The sequence below is a fragment of the Styela clava genome, chromosome 5, assembly GCF_964204865.1.
Source record: "Styela clava chromosome 5, kaStyClav1.hap1.2, whole genome shotgun sequence".
Lineage (NCBI taxonomy): Eukaryota > Metazoa > Chordata > Ascidiacea > Stolidobranchia > Styelidae > Styela > Styela clava.
Window position 1 is genome coordinate 2,196,699 of NC_135254.1, and position 17,680 is coordinate 2,214,378.

Consider the following 17,680-nt stretch of genomic DNA (forward strand, 5'->3'; position numbering starts at 1 on the left):
TATGTGTGTCCCCGAACTCATATTTTGCTGCCTTATAGACAGAAAGGTCAATGGATGGATATATGTCCCTAATCCTCATTCGAATGAATAGCAATGGATATATTGGAATCAAATTGCCGTATAGACAGCAGGTTAGAAATGGGGTTAGTTATTAGGGGGCTGTGATATATAGATAGGGGGTTATGAGTGGGGATGGATATAAAGTCCCAATCATCATTTGAAAGGCCTTCTTCGAATAGCTTTCGCGGTAGAGACTAATGAATTACCATATAGACAGCAGGTTAGGAATAAGGATGGATATATGGTTCTAATTGCCATTTAAATGCCCCTCTATAGAGCTACGTAACATACCATCGCAAGCTCAAAAGAGAAAACGGCATATTCACCTTATTAAACTAACACAGTCTTTCGCTGAAATAAAATAACGCGACAACCGAGCAACTATATATCGACATTAAAATGTCCTTCATATGACCTTGTTTATATAATAGAAGACCATGTGTATGGCGGTTATCTCTGACACAAGTCAACTACGAGTTCCTAAGACAAACTAAATGTTTGTTCCGTCACAATAAATATTTGAACAAATGTCATTGTTACCTAATAATTGCTAATTTTTTCGTCTAAGCACACAATGCCATGTGGTACAATAGGCCACGATCGCTATTTATTTATTTACTGACATACTTATTATATATTTTTGTTGGTACTACCGAAGTATGTGAACCAACATGGCGGACACCGGAACGTAGTATGTGTACCAGGTTAGGGTTGGGTCATAATTTTATTCCAATTTTCCTTATTTTAGTTCTATTACGAGTTCGGGGAGAAGCCAAGTGACTCCCGTAGTATTTGTACCTGAAATTATGGCCTAACCTTAAACTGGTACACATACTACGTTCCGTTGTTCACCATCTTTGTTCACATACTTCGGGAGTACCACTGTTTTTGGTACATCCCTTCCTTTGCCAATTTTAAAACTATCAATTCCCCTTTACTGTTATTTTGAATGGAACTAAATTTTGTGTTTTCTTGAAAAAAAAGCGCAAATTTCAGACTCAATCAACAAATTAGCGCGGGAAGTAAGTCCCATTAAGTCGCGTGTGACGTCATGCAAAACAAAACAGAAAACAAATTTGTTGTGACGTAACAATAAACACAAACATATCAATGGGTACTTAGGAAGTTTTCCGTGACGCAACAATACAAACAAATGAATTCGTTTTCCGGTTTCATTTCGATTTTAGAATTGTAATCGACCACAAAACACACAAAAAATATGTATTTCGCCTCCAAAATTAAACAAAACATCCAGAAAAAATATAAATAATGCCACGGAATAATGATAAATGGGTTTCAGAAACGTACTTTTTATAAAAAACAAATCGGTATTTGTTAAAAAGGGCGCGCATTTATAAAAAGATTTTTCAATAGAATGTTTACTCCTTCTAAAGCACAGTTACAGTGACTTTTACATTAACCTCAACAGCCGACCCCAAATTCAAAGAATTGTTGGTAACATCAAAGCTTTGCCTAAAAATAAACAACACAACAAAATTTACAAGTTAGAATTAATTTTGCACACGGCTGTAAGTTTGAAAATTTCGAATTAAAGCTATTCGAATCAACGTCAATTTGAATCTCACAATAGATATGACCGGACTCGTCCCAATTCAAGCCAAAAGGACGAGACTTGAGAACTGTATAGCGAGAATGAAAAAAAATAAACTTTAAATTCCTAAACTTTTTATTGAATTACTTTGGTCGCTTCTAACTTTGATTAGAAAATCATCTCTGTAATTTTCACAATGCTTTTTTTGAACCTTAAACGTTCGCTTTTTGCCTTTGCCTTAAAACCTTAGAATTGTAAATCAATGCATCTGAAACAAATAACTGGCTAACCAATTCCATATCTGACATGGTTGGCAGAATGAGTAAATCGTCTTATCTTCTCTAGAATAAATATAAAAATTCTATCCTTTCGGTTAATGGGATTTTAAATATAACCAATTTTAAAATATAATATTTAAGAACAAATTTTTGTTATTCAAAGTTCGTCTCTTTGCCAAAGTTAGTGAATAATGAGACAAACTGTTTCAAATGGCGTAATTACCAAGAGTTTTATTTTTAATAACAAAGTTACATTTTTCAGTCCGGCCTCCTCTGCGTAAAAATACAATTAAGATTTTAAGCTGAATAGAATATGCAAAAATATAGCACGTCAATATAAAAAAAAGTACGGCTTATCTGAGCAAAAAAAAATTGACGATTATTATTCGGCAAATGGCAGTAGCCAGTGGATATTACATTTTAGGATAAATTTAGAAAAGCTCCGATGCGCCAAAGTATGAAGAAAACTCGATATGAGCAATTTAAAAACAGTTCGCTACTACTAATACGCAGTGTACTCATGGTCAGTATAATTATAAGTCAATTTTGACTCCATAATCAGGCATATTGTGAAATATTTGATAAAACCGAATTGCCAAAATACGGGCGTGCTAATGGTAGATGGAACACGGTTAAATAATGATGTAAGCACATTCATATAATTAAACTAATAACAATGCCGCAATTACCAAAACATTACAATTCACCAGGACTATTTATTAGGTGTTAAAAATGCTCTCTCTGTCTGCTAACCTGCTCACTATATCTCCATCTCTCTAACGAAACGCTCGCTACAACCTCACTCGGCGGCGACGATAATTATAATGAGACCGACGAGAGATGCGTCGACGTAAAAATGTCTCAAAATGGCGTATTTTTTCGCTTCGGTAATCTCAGCACGAAGTAGCGGCGAAACGGAGGCTGGGATTGCGGGAATCGAGGATTAAAATAGACCTATGTATGCCCCGACTATCCGGTATCACATTGCAGGCACGCTGAGCAAAAGTTAACGGTTATTATGAATTAAAAAAGTTCCTGTTTAATGATGAATAATAACCATGGTATGATTTACCAATAGGCAAGGTAGACTGAAAGCTGTGAACCCCGGCATTCAATTTTCACCTACAACTCATTTTCTAAGTCGTTTTTAAATTAAAAACGCTTGTTCTAAAACAGTGGTTCTCAAACTTTTGAGCCGCGTCCCAATTTAGAAATTGTCAAGTCTCGTGCTCCACCTCAAATTATTAGCTAACAATGAGTCACAAATAACAGATATATATTGAGGCGAAAGTATGTTTTATACAAAAACACGTTGAAAATACGTGACGGGAACGTAAATATCCATAATAAGGCGGATAAGATCAAATCTGACAAATATTTCAATTTAGTGCTCCCGAAGTATCCGAACCAAGAAGGCGGACATCGGAACGTAACATGGGTAACAGGTTAGGGTTAGGCGATAATTTTTTTCTAATTTTCCTTATTTTAGTCCTTTTATCAGTTCGAAGACTAGCCAAGAGCCTCCCGTAGTATTTATACCTAAAATTATGGCCTAACCCTAACCTAGTACACATATTACATTCCGATGTCCGCCATCTTGGTTCGCATACTTCGGGAGCCCCTTCAATTTTTTATTAGCTCCACGCCCTCGCAAAAAAATGTCTACGCCCCCCCCCCCCTTATGGGGGGAAAACCCCGTTTGAAAAACCCTATTCTAGAACTATATTAACGTCATATTAGATACTTTAGGACAGGGCTACTCAACTGGCCGACCGCGGTCCGAATCCGGACCTTTCGGGTATTCGATTCGGACCGCGACTAATTCTTTATTTTGGATCATTGAAGTTTCTTTTTATAAAATCACTTTTATACGTTTAAATATATATGAAAAGAACTCTAACGCCATAATAAACAATCTTATATAGCTAATAATCATTAGTCGGCCAAGGAAATGCGTGTTCAAGGATGCCGAAATACAATTTCTGGAAAGTCCGGTCCCAAATAAGACATCACAGTTAAAGAGTTACCTCACAAATGACATGGCCTCTCATCGTCTAAATCCGGCCCTGATAAAGATCTTTGATAATATGCCCCCCGACTATCCGGTATCTCATTGCAAGCACGCTGAGGAAAAAGTCACGGTTATTATGAATTTAAAAAGTTCTTGTTTTATTAATCGAATAGAATAATATTCATTTTCTAAGTCATTTTTGAATTGAAAATGCTTGTTTCAGATTGCAGTGGTTCTCAAACTTTTTAGAATTTGTAAAGTCTAGCTAACAATGAGTTTCAAATAACAGATAGTAAGACAAAAGTATGTTTTATTCAAAAAAACACGCTGAAAATACCTGGATGGAACGTAAATATCGAAAATAAAGAAATGTAAATATTCAAAAAAGGCCGACAAGTTTGAATCTAACAAATATCTTTCTTTATTTTTTATTAGCTTCACGCCCCCTCAGAAAAATGGTTTACTACCCCCCGTTTGAGAATCGCAGTTCTAGACTACGCCGGGTTTTAAATTTTATAAAACTACTAATTATGACATAATGTGAAAAAACTATAATAACGTCATAGTAGATACGTTATGACATCACAGTAAAAAAGTGACCTCACAAATGACATAACCTCTCATCGTCTAAATCCGACCTTGATGATGATCCTGGATATCGGCGTACAATTATTTTTTAAAACAGACCCGTGTATGTTCCCAACTATCCGGTATCGCATTGCAGGCACGCTGAGAAAAAGTTAACGCTTATTATGAATTTAAAAAGTTCCTGTTTAATGACGGAGTCGGATTTACCATTAGATAAGGTAGGCAGAAGCCTAGGAACCTCGACATTCAATTTTGGACTATTATTCATTTTTAAGTAGTTTTTAAATTAAAAAGGCATGTTCCAGAGTACAGTGGTTCTCAAACTTTTAGTATCGCGCCCCACTCAATAACTAACTAACAATAAGCTACAAATAACAGATAATCAGGCGAAAGTTTTTTTCATTAAAAAAAACACGTTGAAAATACGTGGATCACAGTTAAAGAGATAAATGATACAAATGATATGGCTCTCATCGCCTAAATCCGGCTTCGATAATTACCCTGTATATCGGCGTAACTTTATTTTACGTGTGGGCGGATATAGAAGTTCCAACCGGCGGCCATAAGGGCACCGCCCCAAGTAGCATGTTATAGGGGTGAGTTTGTTGATTAGTTGAATAAATTAAATAATAAGAATACAAACATTTCACTCTTACTTGACCTTCAATTTTTTTCATTCTTGTGTATAACAACATCTATAACTTGTTAATCCACGAAATATTTTTGAAGTTAGGTATAAGGGGCAGCATTATCAGAAACTCGCTCCGGGCAGCAGAAAAGTATTACACACCTTTGGTTCCAACGCAAATAAAACAACAGGTCTTGATTTTTAACACGTAAATATCGCCCAGGTAAAACCACATTTTTCAGAGATGAACTTATTTGATCTCCTATCATTTTGAATCAGGGGTCATGTTTTGCCTCGCGGAGAAGTAAAAAATTTGAATAGTGTTTAGCCCGCTCAGCGAGATTTCAATTTAGTTTAAACCAGTTTGTGTTAGTAATTACAATTTCTTTGCGTTACAAAGGTTATACCTGAGCGTGCGAAGCAAACAACGCATGTCATGAGATCAATGAACGAAAGCGGGGCCCGCGGTTTTACTCAGTTATTTGTATTTGGCCCTTTTTTTATCAAAGGTTGCACTACCCTATGACCTACACAATAAAAATAATTTCGGTCTGGGTTTCAGTACCTGTTTTAGTTTTGATTTTAGGTATAGTGCCTGATGTTCATTCTTACGTTTGGCTGTGTATATCTGAAAATTACAAAATATGAGACTTTCTTGGAACCTCAAAAATCAGGCTAAATAGGTTATACTGCGGCGATTGATTCTCTTGAAACGCACACGTTTTTCTTCTAGCTGTTACGGTCTAAGTTAGCAATCTACACTCCTGTGCTATATGCATTGGACGACGGGTAATTCCTTAAAAAATACATCACTTTTTACGATGTTCGATAATTACAGCAAGGCAGCGTTTCGAGATTAGAAAGAGTTTGCAATCTTAGATACCATTTGGTGTTTTTACTGGTTAACTATTCCCATATTTGACATTGAATTAGACCATTTCATCAACTTTCCTCTCTCTCTTGAATATTTCATACTGATCTAATATCAACCTGGTGATAGGACCAAATTACTAATAAATAAGCCGAATGACGTCGATGTAAGTACGGCAAGCCACAACTCGGACCGCCAAGTCGTTTAGTATGGCCCTTGTTAATACTCCAATTCCAATCAAATATAAAATTCTAACCCGACAGTTTATGTTTGAAAAGGCTCTCACATGAGTAAAAATTCATGTTTTGTTTTGCTCTTGTCACTTTGTTAAGTCTTTTGCCCTGTGTCTTTATCACTATAAGGCTAAGCGAATGCCACATTCTCTTCTCTTGCATTTCCAGCTAAATTTTTGCGTGGCCCAACTTTATGTCTGAAATTGGAGATTGAGATTTTGTAATAGAAAAGTAAATTCGTTTGTACGCTTATTGCCTTTTACCTAAGTACTGAATCACTATCTAAGCAAATTCACAAGTCCTCCGTATACAGAATGCTAACCTATATTCTATAATGTCATTTAGACATAGGTTATCGCAAAGGCTTATGAAAGCGTAGGGTGCACTTCCCCCACATAGGTAGCAGTGACGATAGTCTGGGTCTAAAAAAACGATTTTTGGACACAAAATGGACCTATAGATCATTTTGTCATTATGTTGTGATTGTGATAAAGCTTTGGAATTTTCAGTGGTTAAAGATTGCTGTTGTCGCTAGAAGGTTATTACTTTTATTTATTGCAAAAATATCTGTGATCTCTATGAGATTCGTTTTTCATTTCGAAGTTTTGTGTTATGACGTCATCAACTTTAAAAATGTTTTTCGCCGTGGTTCCGTGATCACATTTCAGTGAGACTACCGGTACTGTAAAACAGGGCTTCCCAAACGACCCCTTCCAATATATTAAAATTTTCCACGGTCATTGTTAAGTTGGCTCCATTCGCTGATTTTCTATATTCTCACGAAGTCGCGAGATTTATGTTTTGCACTAGATTTAATAATTACGTTTCGAATCAAAAGTCTAAAAAGATACAATAGTGCTTATGTGGTATGGTGCTTTGTGTGAAATTGGTGTGAATTTGGCAAACCCCCAATGTGGGAAGCGTTGCTATAAAAGATTTGATACTAATTTGTAAATCGCTCTCATGTTTATTTAACAACAACAATAATTTAACAACCCATCCATATGTAAAGTTCTGTCCAATAAACACAACGGATTAAGTCAAGTAGGATTAGTGCAATCATATCAAACATCCAGTTTTTTCGAGATTGCTGTCTCCATGACTTCCGACCATATTCATATTGAGATTAATAGAGAGATACGCTCATAACGAGGCTCTGTCCTAGCGGTCACTGACGCAAAGATACGCTGGGAACAAGGCTCTACCATCGGTTAACAATACGCAAGGGACAAAAGCTTTCACCGATTTTATTGAACCCCCCTGAAGGTGTTGGGTACGGGGTTCAAGTGCACTTTTAAGTATTCTGTGGCGTCTGCAGCTGCCGCAAAACCTTGGCGGTATTTCCATACCATGGCCGCTACGGCCAAACCTATGGCGACTGACTTTTTAGCTGTCACAAATCAATGTAGAGCTGCCGTTATCGCGGCAGCAAATTGAAAACCAATGGCAGGTTAAATTTTGCTGCCGTAACCGCGGCAGGTGGGCCGTAAAGACAGGGCTGTCCCTTATGGGGACAAATATTGGGTGAGTTGGAACGTTTTTCTTATGGATACAGTTTTGATGGATTTGGGGTTAGGGTTAAGGTTTAAGTAGATATAATTCCACATGATCAATTAAAATCTGGTACATTAATTTGTGAATATACCTTTAATACTGATTACTGAATAGCGCTATAAAACCATGGCAAGAGCTGCCGCGGTTCGTTCGTGGCAGAAGCTGTCATGAAGTGGTAAGAACTGCGCCTCACGGGGTTCGAACCAGAGGCATACGAAAAGTTTTCGAAGCAACGCGGGTTCTTGGTATAATTTTGACAAAGTCAACGCAGCGTGTAGTTTCCCTGTCGCCTGAAAACACTTATTACGCGACAATAGGAAGTAAGGTCTATTGTTACGAAACAGAAAGAAAATAATCACGCAGAGATGATACCCGAATTATTATTTAATCACGTGCTTCGAGTGAACAATGGATAAACAATCACTCGTTGAGAATTAATGAAAACACAACATGATAAAGAATTGACACGTTTCGATTAACAAGATTAAGAAATATTAAGATTATTTCTCTCGACGGGTATGTCTGTCTTAATGACGTAATGATCATAGTGTCCGTGAAAACCAAACTCAAGATTGTGAAGTCACAAAATGTTGTCATGGACCAATGGTTGGCAAACTGCGCCGAGCATCGTCTAGCGGTTCTCCAATAAATTTAGATTATGGGCAGTGATACACAAAAAAGTTCTATAAATCCAACATTACATATAATTTTTCTGCCAAATAGTTTTTGTTCATATATCAAACGATCATTTCAACTAAACAAATAAAATTTCACTTGACAAGTTCATTGCGTGGTTAAATTTACAGTCAAATTCCTGGGCCCTGAAACCTTTTCCATTTTACTAATTGTGCCTTACTTAAAAAACTTTGCCGACCCTGGTTCTTCATTTTGAAACACCCGCGACAAGAACTAGAAATCTGACCAAGGCAAGAAATGCAAGCGTTGGTTCAGCAATGTACACAGGGCCATGACTTTTAGAGGCCGTGAGCCCTTAAGACTTTGGTGCCCTGTGTCATTCAAAATAAAAACTATACAAGATATTATCCATGGAAATGAATCACGTCGTTGTCGTTGTAAGAGTGGCATCATCCGCGCCATGTATCGGCAAAAAATGTTTATCGAAAGAAACGGCCTTAACTCGTCATCAATAGACGTTTTCCCGACCTTTGACCCCTGAAAATTTCTCCCTAAGATTCATCATTGCCAAAGTTTTGACGCTCATTCTGAGAGTGTTTTGGGAAGTTTGGAGCTTACATGTTCAAAACCATCATTTTTATTAAAAACATTAATTCACGTGCCTCTTACAAGCAGATAGCTAGCTAATTTTAGGCTAGTCTATCGAAGCGTTCGTGGGATTAACTGTTGATTATTGCGACTAGAGTCGGAAGACTATTTAGTTATTTGAATTACAACTATTTTTTGGAAACACAAATGAAACTGAAAAATAAAACGCAAAATCCCGAAAACGAGGCAAAGTTTGCAACAATTCATAAATATCTGTCTGAGAGAAAGAAGTGTTTGATCGGCTGCACAAATTGCAATTTTTACATCATTGTTGACTTATTGCTGATTGGTCGTTGTCACGGACATAAACAAGGAAATCGACGCTCGGGGAAACATCTATTCTTTTCTGTTTTAGTGATTTTGCTCGTTGAATACGGAACGAATGGATCGTTTCGTCATTTCTTATTTTCGTTTCTGTACGCAAAGTTAACGAATACGGTCTATAGTGTATCAAATCACACTTCATATTTTGCCGGCTTTCTTGACTATTCCGGCTGGATTGCTAACCGGACGGGAGGCCTTGGGTCGCCATACGATTGAGCCGACTAATCTGCTTCCATTTCCTCTGGGCTTAAATATGGAAATTCTGTAAATTCTATTATGCGAGTCGCAACTAGCTTTGGATATTCTCATTTTATAGCAGTGGTTCCTAAACATTTCGATAGGTTAAACACGTAGGCTACGCGTAAAAACTCAAGTTTGTTATAGAAAGTCAATGAGAAGTTGGTGCTCCCGAAGTATGCGAACCAAGATGGCGAACATCGGAACGTAACATGGGTAACAAGTTAGGGTTAGGCGATAATTTTTTTCCATTTTTCCTTATTTTAGTCCTATTATCAGTTCGAAGACTAGCCAAGAGCCTCCCGTAGTATTTATATCTAAAATTATGGCCTAACCCTAACCTAGTACACATATTACATTCCGATGTCCGCCATCTTGGTTCGCATACTTCGGGAGCCCCGAGAAGTTTTATATTTCTGTGTCGCTGAGATTTTGTGAGTGGAGTCGGAAACTAGGTTTGTAAGTCGCTATTTCAGACAAAGCAATGGTTCCCAAACTTTTACATGAAATCCTGAAAAGTTTAAACTTTTGTTCAATTATTATGAATGATAAGTACATATATATATATATATTTTATGCCAAATGAACACTGTTTGATTTCGATTATTTCATAATGCCATACCAAAATGGACTGGTAAGCGGACAAAAAGCTGTTTTATCGGATTTCCTTTGCCCCGAGATAAACATGTAAATCCTATATATAGCAGTAGACTTCACTCTACAATATAGAGTCCATATTACCACAAAACATGCTTTATTATCCGTATTACTATGCACAGACTAACTTACTTGTTTTCTGAAAACACTCCACTGAACGTCGCACCCCATCTAAACGACAGAAAAAGAAATTACCTTAAGCTTAACATTAAAAATGTACTATAAACTGGCTACATAACTTCTTACCTATTATTTACTTTCCTGAAACCTCAACAACGGACCTAAGTTAAGTTTGGAAATGGACGATAATCTGCAGACGACCTTTAGTTGTTTACTATTGTTACGTTGTTTTATTGTGACGGATGACAATGGTGGTGCCGTAGAACGACGCACGGAAACCTAAACATTCAGCACTGCGTTGTAAAAGTGGTTCAAACGTAGTATATGGTATTAGTATGTATAGAGAGAAAAGTTGATAAGACAGCTCAAGAACTAAGGCTTGTCACCCGTTCCCCAGTCCGTGCCGCCAGGAATATAAATAATGGATCTTTTCTACGAAGACCCCGCTCAAAATAAGAAATTTGGTAATTAATTACTCTGTTAGGGTTAGGAATACAGATTGCGCAGGTTGCGCTAACTAGATACTTACTATTTTTTATTATTTCAAAACCTGGCATGAGGTTCCCTATGGGGAAATACTTGTTTTAGTTTCAAGAACTTGATTAGAACGAATAATCCGGATTTCAAGCAGAAAAGCAATGAAAGCCTAACTCTAGTCCAGGGTGGTCCAAGGCTGTTGGCTCCGCGGGCCACAATTTTTTTTTGCATTGTTCGCGGGCCACAATAGTGCAAAGGATAGGTAAACAGTGCAATAAAAAACAAACACTTTTATTGTGCAAACATATAGTTGTCAGACACAGCCATTCAAGGCTAATAGAATCCGCATTCGATTTTTAGTTTTTTATGATGCCTATATTATTAGAATATATTCCCGACCAAAGATAGAAAGCCAGATAATAATTTAACTTCGCACATCATTTAACTTCGCTAGTTGCCTCAGCTAGCCATTACACTAGTCAATCCAGTGACATTAGTGATGTAACAATATGTCAAAAGATTTTTCTGATTAATTTTATTACGAACAACACGAAATGTTATTTATTGATTACTCTCCGAATGTGACGCGGGCCACAGATAATGAAAAGGCGGGCCACATGTGGCCCGCGGGCCTGGGTTTGGACCACCCGGCTCTAGTCTTTAAAGGAATAGGAAATGGCTGACGAGGATGATTCCGACATTGTCGCTCATAAACATAGTGTCTGCGTGTACGAAGAGATCCACGACGTTCACGCAAACCTTCAAAAGAGTTCATAGCACATAGGACAGGGACGAGCAACAGGCGGCCCGCCAAACCATTCATTGGCCGTTGTTAACACTCAAGATTGTCCCCCAGCAAGCATAAAATCCGAATCCGACAGTTTAGGTTGAAAGAGTCGCTGACACATTGGTAAAAATACATAGGGCAGTGATTCCCAACCTTTTTGTCCAAGCGGGCCCTTCTGGTGCTCTCAAAGCGGTCGCGGACCCCTCAAAAGTTTTTTATTTGAAATTTAGTTTATAGCTTAATTAAACAGCAACCTAATGTTTCATACAGATTTAACCAAGTCAAAAATAACACCAAAGTAGTGGACATTTGGATTTCTTTTGTCAAATCGAATACACTCAATGTGATTTCTGCTGTTGCATATCAAAAACAAGTCTTGAAATACTTGGTCGTGTTTTTGATAACGTTAGACGCATATCGTCTTCGACATTTAGTTGGTTACGAGCCTTGGATTTGATGTGAACAAGAGCAGAAAATCCATTTTCACAAAGGTAAGTGAAGGCGAATGGAACAATAACACGTAATGTTTGCATCGATACTTTTGGGTACGACGGCAAAATGGCGCACCAAAAGTAATTACTGTAGCTGCGTTCTCGTATTTATCATTGTCATGTCATAACTCGTATTTGTCACAATAGGTCTACGGGAGATAAATCAAAATAGTTTTTGTAGGCCAGGGCTACTCAAGTATTTTTACCGAAGATCCGCATACAAAACTTCAAAAATATTTGGGTCCGGACTTTCCAGAAAATTATATTTCGGCATCCTTGAACACGCACTTTCTCGACAGAATAATGATTATTAGCTATATAATATTGTTTATTGTGACATTAGAATTCTTTTCATATATATTTAAACATATAAAAAAGATTTTATAAAAGAAAACTTCAAAAGTGGGGTTAATGATCCAAAATAAAGAATAAGTCGCGGTCCGAATCGCATACCCGAAAGGTCCGGATTCGGACCGCGGTCCGCCAGTTGAGTAGCCCTGTTATAGGCTATTGTCATAGGCAGCAAATGTTCGATCGTATTACAGAAAAAAACGATAATAGACTGCAAAACTTTCCTAGAATCTTGATTTAATCGCGGATCCCCCGGAAATGCTTCGCGGACCACCGGTTAAGAACCACTGACATAGGGTTTTAAGCTCGTGTCGCTGCGTTGAATCTTTCTTTGTTTTGCCCGGTGAATTTACTACTGCAAAACTAAGCAACATTCTCTTCTGTGGCCTTTCCCATAAAAACTAATTTTTTTTGTGTGGCCTTGCTTGATGTCCAAAGTTGGTTATATGGCCGACCGACAAAAAATGTTGCCCATTTCTGGCTCAAGACGACTAGTCCAGTCCGTAAAGAATTTATGAACTCAAGCTTTAGTCATGAAATCAACGTCAATTTCTGTTTTTTGTTTGTTAATTTAGCACACGTAATAGAATGTTTATACAAAGAAAATAAAAATTAGAAAAAGAAGTAACACGTACTAAAAGATTGATCCCGGAATCAATCAGTTTGGCGATATCCAGCAATCCAATGCACGAAAAATACGAATTTAAGCCGATTTCGTTTATTAAAATTCAATGTTTGCAGTCACATCTTTGGCAATTCTTCGAAATTTAATTCCGATTTGATCGTCCAATTAAAATACTTATTCTCTGTTAAGTGATCACTGCAATTCATCGCGTTATATAAACAAACAATATTAATAGAGCAACGCGAACGATACTTCAGTCACGTGACAAGGTGTTATTGTTAGTCATAATAAACAATTTCGCTAGCAGACAACAAACCGGAAACAATTTATTATCTGAGAAAGTATCCATCGCTGTAGACGCCATTGTCCTATTTAAATAAATAGTGCTCGCCAAATATGAATCATTACTTATCGATCTTTAGATCGGTAAATTTTGCATGTGCATTCATCATATCTCGGACCAGAAGCCTATTGATTTTGGATAAATTATGTCGTATAATTAGCGAGTTATTAATTAATTAGTTATGGGACACGCGGTGTCACTATAGAGTCATGAATCGAAACCGCAGTTTCGCACATGAAATGATATGGATTATTTTGTTATTTCGTGTTGTCGGCATATTTCTTTGTGGTTTGAAAATCAGTTTTCTCTTCAACTACTTGACCAGTTGCTTTAAAATTTTCAGTGACTGAAGATTGTTGTTAGTGCTAGAAGGCTTTTACTTTTTTCGTCAATTTTGTATGATATCCAAAATTTTGCTAATTTTTTTCTTGGGAAGACGGCGCACGTCTCCCGTTTTGATTCTGCACTTTTGTATATGTCATTCCCGGCCCATGCCTGACTACGCCATCTAAAAATTACGTCACAATCACGTCATGAGTTGTTTATTAAGTGGTTGTGACGTAGAATACTAGTGATACCAAACTACACCAGACTCACAGGTGCGGTAACCATTCGTTCTTTAGTTCCAGCTTCGTACAGGATATAGTTTTGGGCAGAATATTTCGTTTTGCTTTTCGTGTCCTTATATTTGAGCATTGCTCTCTTGTGTGCGCAAGTATCGTTGTAGACGGCATCGTCGATGATTAATTAAATACTCCTCGCCAAATATGAATTTTTGGACACGAAATGTAGGTACGGATCAGCTTTGTTAATTGGTATTGAGGTTGTCATAGGATAGAATTCAGATATTTATCCTTCAGGATAGGAAAGCCACCAGTCGATACCAGATATGAGATTAGTTAGGCTATTATTCGTTTCAGAAGTATGATCTAGGTCGGGGCTACTCAACTGGCGGACCGCGGTCCGAATCCGGACTTTCGGGTATTCGATTCGAACCGCGCATATTCTTTGATTTGGATCCTTAGCTCCAGTTTTGAAGTTTCCTTTTATAAAATCACTTTTATAGATTTAAAAATATATATGAAAAGAACTATAACGCCATAACAAACAATCTTGATTAGCTAATAATCATTAGTCGGCCGAGGAAGTGCGTGTTCAAGGATGCCGAAATATAATTTCTGGAAAGTCCGGACCCAAATATTTTTGAAGTTTTGTATGCGGATCTTCGGTAATCTAGGTGGTGGAGGAAGCTGCTACCGACCAGCGACCTCTGTGGTGTTGAGGAGTCCAACAATCCTCTCGCACATAATTATCCCCCGCGGTATGCGAACCTGTAAACCCACGCAGGGAAAAGAATCGCATTTCTCCGCACCTGATCGACTAATCGCTTCGAAATTTTCAGATCTCAAAGATGGAAAAGTCGTTAAAATGCCCTTATCTTTTTATTTCAAGTTTTATCTGAATCCTATAAGTTCAATTTCCAACCAAACTTTTTCTGTATTATTGTGATTCACGGAAACACCTCTATGTGACATATAAATAGGAACACTTTTATATGACTTGCGCCTCCGTACATTTGAGCATTGATATCTTGTTTTTACTACCAAGAGTTTATTCCTGTGCTACGCGATAGGCGCCATGGCCTAGTTCAGGGTTTCTCTGTTGGAGATGAATTCTACCTGAAAGAGGAATTCTAATTAATCAGGAGAAGAATTTCCACTTCGCATATTGCTGCGGTATTCCTGATACTCCCGTAGTGTGTGTGTGTGCTAAGTTAAGGTTGGGCATAATTTTATTCCGATTTTTCTTATTTTAGTTCTATTACGAGTTCGGGACTGTCTGTGTTAGTCAAGTGAATATACCCCTGTCTATAGGTTTCAGTCCCTTTACACAACTTGATGTAAAACAAAGCGAACAAAATTAGTTACATCCATATTGGTACACATTTGGAGCGCCGTGTTACTAATATTGGCATTGACCAATTAACAGTGGCGTATCTAGGTAAAAAGGCGTCCATGGCAAAGCCTAGAAAGGCGCCTCCTTGATAGTTGTTTCACAATTAATAATGACTATTATTGAATTGAGGTACTTGTGCGTTATTATTTGAGTCAAAATACGAGTTTCAATTATTCCCAATTTGAAATTATTTCATTGAAACTTTTATTATTAATACTTTTTGCTGTTTTTGCGCCCCTGTTCAAACGGCGCCAATGGCACGAGCCATGGCTGCCACACCCTATGATACGCCACTGCCATCTAAATATTGAACAATGAGCGGAAATAGAGTTTTTATGCAAAGTTAAGGACATCATAATGTTTAAAATAGAATAGACAAAGGGCGCATCGCAAAAAGTTGCTTTGCTTATATCTGGCTTTGTTCGGAGCAAAAGGTTCCGATAATAATTAAAGTAACAGTGTTTTCTTGCTCACAACACGGCTCTAAACTAGTGGTTTCCAATCTTTTTGGTTGAGCGGGAGTACCATTAAATATTCCGCAGGCTTGAAGATCCCAGTGCAATATTTGCATCGTCTTACCAGGGTTCCCGAACTCAAAATATGTCACGGGCCACTTTTTGAACTTTATTAACGACGCGGGCCACAAACTGACAAATTAAGTACAAAATTGATTTTGCACACTCCAACACAGAACAATTTATGCAATTCATCCTATGGAAACTGGATCTGTAGTCTGGTAGTTGACGCACAAAGATCAGGAAGACCAAGGAGCGCCACTCTGAGGTAAACATTCAGAGCACAATTTCAAATTGGTAAGAGGCACTGTCTTTGCTTTACTGATTTATATGCTTCTTGCCAAACAGCAATTGTGCACCTAATTTCTTGAGTTAATCTCCTTGTCATTCTGTGTGTTGTTGAAAAATGTAAACAAAACCCTAATTGTATCGTACTACGTTTTCTGAAAAAGTGAAAGATCTATGTTGAGTACCGGAAATGCAAATCAAAATTAAAAGTGTATACTTACTTTTGAGACACCCTGTTGATACTAACAAGAAAGTGATAATACAGGGATACGAAGTTTAAAACGTCTTAGTACAGTAGTAAAGGGATGTAATCTGCCACAGTAGACCACCGTACCAACCGTCACGGTGTCATAAAAACGTGGAAGACCGCCATCGCGATGTCATAAAATGTAATAATTATAAACGATACAGCGCATTTTGATTGACATAGGAGATCTCACAGAAAATTTAGCCTCCTACCAAAAAATATAATCTTTACCCACTGAAAATTCCAAAGCAATTGGTCCGGTAATTGAAGAGAAAAACGATAGGAAGAAAACAAACAACATAATAAAGATCCATTTGTCCATTCATTGTCCAATAAACAACATCATGTTGTCCGATTGTCAGTTGCGGATACGTGAAACTAACTGCTTTGCCTTGCTCTATGCTGCATGGGTCAGCAACATTTTGTCTCTCGCGGGCCAAAATTGAGGGTTGCAGGTAATTGGCGGGTCGCACATATTTTTAGAAATTTGAAAACCGAACGAATGGTACTGTTTATAATAAAAATAAAGCCGTGATACATCTCTCGAATAGAATATAAATTTATTTCCTCATTGCATCTCGAAAAATTGCAATCTAATATTTTCTGCGCCATTGAAGAACCATTTGCACTTAGCATCAGTTTTTTTTTATACGTTTTGTTGCCATTTGTCTAAATATAATTAAATTATAGACTCATTAAACGAGTAATTGTGAATTTTATACTTGTTGGATTATAATATAATTTAGTCTACACGTGTCTCACAATAAATTCTGTTACGTAAAGAATATAATGGTCAAAACACCTGTTTTGTTACTATAATTCAGTGAAGCGTCGAGGGCCGGATTATATTAATCCTCGGGCCGTAGGTTGTCGACCCCTGATGCCTTTGCGTATGCATAGCAATTTTTCGTAGCTTGGACCGCTTTTCAGACCCTCAAGAGTCAAGGTCAACATTATTTCTTCAACGTTTGGCTAAATTAGCTCAAGAGTGCCATCTCGTGTATGGTTTATTATTATAAAAGTGCCACACTTTTCCCATAAGATTCTATACGTTTTCACTCAGACCGAGACCATAAACAAGCAGTAACCAGCATTTTCATTTTACTTATACATTGCAGCAAAGCAAAGGTTCTTAAACAGACATGAATCTCTTACTTTGCGGGGAAACTTTGACCTGCATTTGGGCTGCACGAGAAATTTAAG